This window comes from Callionymus lyra, chromosome 18, assembly GCF_982586985.1.
Source record: "Callionymus lyra chromosome 18, fCalLyr1.hap1.1, whole genome shotgun sequence".
Classification (NCBI taxonomy): Eukaryota; Metazoa; Chordata; class Actinopteri; order Syngnathiformes; family Callionymidae; genus Callionymus; species Callionymus lyra.
Window position 1 is genome coordinate 17,371,323 of NC_141835.1, and position 4,225 is coordinate 17,375,547.

The following is a 4,225-nucleotide window of genomic DNA, read 5'->3' on the forward strand; positions in this document are numbered from 1 at the left end:
TCATGCGATCGTCCTGGAGGACAGGAAACCTTCAGACCTCCCTCCCGTCAGTTTGACGTCGGTGTGGATCATGTTTTCAACAGAAGTCTGGAGCAAAACCATCCTGATGCTCGGACAGCTCGCTCTATTATTCATGTTACTTTGTTGTATCTTTTATTTGTCAGAAACATACGAAATGATTTGTCTGTCTTGTATTATTTGTATTTATTCTAACTTTGTTTTGAGTTCATATTAATCTGAAATTGTATTTTATTTTATTTCAATTTTTTTGTGTCAATCAAATCCTATTTATTCTGTTTTTCATTTTTAGATTTTGTTTCAATTATATTAAAGTTTTTTTCTGGCAGAATAGTGTGTTATACCTGCTCCAGTAGAAGAACTCACATTTCTCCGATCCTTAAAACTCTTTACTGGCTTCCAGTTTCTTTCAGGATCAACTTTAAAATTCTGGTTCTTACTTTCAGATCTATTCATGGTCAGGCTCCTCCTTACATCACTGATCTGATCCAGCCTTACACCCCACCTTGGGCTCTGAGGTCTGTGGATCAGAATCTACTGATGGTTCCTGAACACACTTCTGGACAAGAGGAGAGAAATCCTTCCAGGCTGTTGGTCCTAAGCTTTGGAACGATCTTCCTCTCTCTTTGCGCTTGATGGATCTACTGACTCCTTTAAGAAACATCTTAAGACGTTACTATTTGTTCAGGCTTTTCCTTGATTTTCTGGAACTCCTGTTGTGTTCTCAGTTTTATCTTGATCTTTAAAGTATATACTTTAATGAATATTGTTTTGATTGTTTAAGCGCTTTGTGACCCTGGTCTAGAAAAGCGCTATACAAATAAAAATTACCTACTTACTTACTTACTTATGGTTAACATAACACGTGTGTAGCATCATGCTAGCATCGTTTCGTAATGATTTATCGGCAAGTTCCGACTCGAGTTTTTCCTGCCGGTGTTCAGGATCTTCCTGGATCCTCCCGCTGAGCGATGTTGACGTGCCGGACTCGTCGGAGCCCGGGAGCTGTCTGCTCGAGCAGAACCTGGAGAACCTGCAGACCTTGAACGGCAGATCTGAGAGCTGCTGAGCGGAGATGACAGCTGTCACGGCGTCGGAGAAGCTGCTTCAACACTTTTCTGCCGAACAGCCTATTTTTTTTTCCTTTTTTTATCCACTACCACCACCGCGTTTTTTTTGCGGCATTCAGCAGAAAAAAGTGTGGGATTGAGAAGTAAACAGGGGGCGCTGAGTGACCAGTGGAGGCGCGGCGGCGGCGCTGCGGGGGATCCTGCCTCTTTTGTTTAGATGCTAATATGCTGCTGTGATAGCAATCTGGAGCCGCGTCCTCGCCGCTTTCATCCCCGCGCCGAAGCTTTTCCACCAGCCCGGCACAACAGCAATCCCCGGGAGAGTCTCTCTTTTGTTGCCGGCTGACCTGCGGGCGCCGAAACAGCCATTAACATTCGTGTAATATCTCACAGCGCAGCAGAAATAACGACGCCTCACGTCGGGCTAGCGTACGCAGCGGGGAGGGGGGAGCGGAGGACGGTCACTTCCAAATTCAAGGTTTAATCTCCTGGATTCATGTTTAATGTAATGGCTGCTGGTTCTGGTCCTTGGATTGAGGAAGTACTTGAAGCTGAGAGTTGTTACCGTGATACTGCTAGCTTTGTTCTCGAGTACGACACCAGTCACATGACCACACGCTTGATCAGACCGGGACACTTCCCAGTGTCTGAGTCGCACCTTAACATCAGGAGATTTAATACTAGAATTCAAGTGTTTCTTTGTGTTTGTGTTCATCGTTCTACAGGTATCAGTCGACGATTTGTCGCCTATGCTTCTGCTAGCATGGCGTACCAAAGAACGGTGTTGTTGGTTAGTTTGGCTCCACAATCCAATGGAAACACCATTGTATGGTTAACTACCCGAGACCAGTCAACATTCCATCAGATCTACTCGGTTTTTCGTGACGTGAGATCGAGCTTCGTCGTTGCAAAAGCGATACATAAGTTGGGTTTGAAAATAGTCGGATCTACCAAAGGTTCTAGAAGTTCGACATGAATCTCAAATTGTGCGTCTGAGTTAGTGTTTGGTCTGTATGTGAACTTACAGACAAAACAAAATAATGTATCGTCGTCTGTTACGACGCACAAGATCCATGAAGATCTCAGCAGTTTCCAACTTCACTTTCTCTCACTACATGTTCACACCTGTGTAAGTGTGTGTGTGTGTTTGACTATGTGTAAATGGAAGGGTTTGGTTCAGTTTCTCTATTTGTGTTTTTGTTTCAGTGTGTGTTACTGTGTATGAGTGTGTGCTGTTCTGTGTGTGTGTGGGTGTGTGTGTCAGTATCTGTGAGTTTGTGACTGTTTATTTGTATTTGTGTGTGTTTATTATTTGTGAGTGTATCTGCGAGTCTTTGTCTGTTTGTGAGTGCTTTTCTAGTGTGCCTGTGTCAACATCAGTGTTGTAGCGTGTATGTCTATATGAGTGTATGTGTGCAAGTGTGTGAGTGGTTGTATGCATGTGTGTGAGTCTGTGTGTGAATGTGTGGGCATGGTGGTGTCTGTGCGCCAGTGTGTGTGTTCGTGTGTGAGTGGTTGTATGCATGTCTGTGAGTCTGTGTGTGGGCATGTGGGTGTGTGAGTCTGTGTGTAAGTGTGTGTTTTCATGTTTTTGTGTGTGAGTGGTTGTTTGCGTACAGTATGTGTCTGAGAGTGTGTAAGTGGTTCTATGCATGTGTGTTTGTGTGTGTTTGCCCATGTGTGTCTGTGTGTGTTTTCATGTGTTTGTTGTGAGTGGTTGTTTGTGTGAGTGTGTGAGTTGTTGTGTGCATGTGTGTGTGTCTGCATGTCTTTGTGTGTGTGTGTGTGTGTGTGTGTGTATGTGTGTGTGTATATATAAGTGTGTGTGGGCAGGAAAGGCCTGACTGAGTGATGGGGAGACATATTTGGACTGGGGGGTTCTGAGTGAGTGAGGGGCGACTCAGGTTTCATTTTAATAGCAGCTTCATTTTCCCGCTCGAGCTGAGAGCGCCGGACCGTGAGGGCCCCTCAGCAGAACCTGTGAACCTGCTGCTATTAACAGAGATCTGCAGTGTCAGCTCCTCCGTCCCCCCAGACTCACCCGGACCCCCTTTTTCTCCGTAACAAGTCTGAGGCCACATCAGCGTCAGAGGAGGGCGGCAGCTTCACACCGGCTGCATTAAGCTAATATTGTGTATCCCCGCGTGGCCCCGCACACATCAATTATTAAGAGCCGCTAATGTTGGCCCTGAATTATTGAACAACATTTATCAATAAACAGGAATGTTAAACAAAGAACGCTGATGAGCCTCCACGCAAACTTTATGAGATGATTTCAGAGCAAGAAGATTTATGGAAGTGATTTCTATCGTTGGGAGGTTTACAGCCGACCAGAGGCCTGATCTGGGATCTTACTGGACCCCGACAGAGGTGGGGTCGGTTCACTGTCAGGGCTCACTGTCGAGCTGTGAGGAAACATGAAAGAAGGTAATTATGACATTTTTATCATTTTTAAATGAAGATATTTTAATATTACAAATATCATTTGATGAAAGAAACATTTCAAAGTAAAATGAGTCAATATATTCTGTATTTGAAAAACATAAATATATATAAAAATACATTTAAATCATATGAATTGTTTTAAATTTTTTAAATTATATATATTTTTTAAAAACAGGTTAAAAAATATATCATATATATAATTTATAATTTTGATTAATTATGAAAGAATGCTTTCATTTCTTCATTAAATGTACATTAATATTGGTTGCAAAGGACTAATGGAAACATGATACAAAAATGTAAACGTCATATTGAGAGCGTACAATTAAAACTAAATCTAAAAAAAGACAATTTGATCGAAGAAATATTTTCTGTTAAAAAAATAATATTGGGAGGGTCAATTTTTTATGAATAATATTTTTTTTAAAGTACAGAAAAAGCTATTTTTAACCATATGAATAAAAACAATTTTAAGATCATGTAAAAATGTTTAAGTTATTTCAAAGAAAAACTATAAATATTGCTTGTAAAAACTTAAATGTTATAATAAAAGTGTAAAATTAAAAAAATAATATAAAAAATAAATACTTTAAACTATATAAGCAAAGTTAAATGAGAGTATTATGAGCGTCAATATTTTATAGATAATCATTTTAGAAAACATACAAAAAAAAATTACATTTTAATCACTT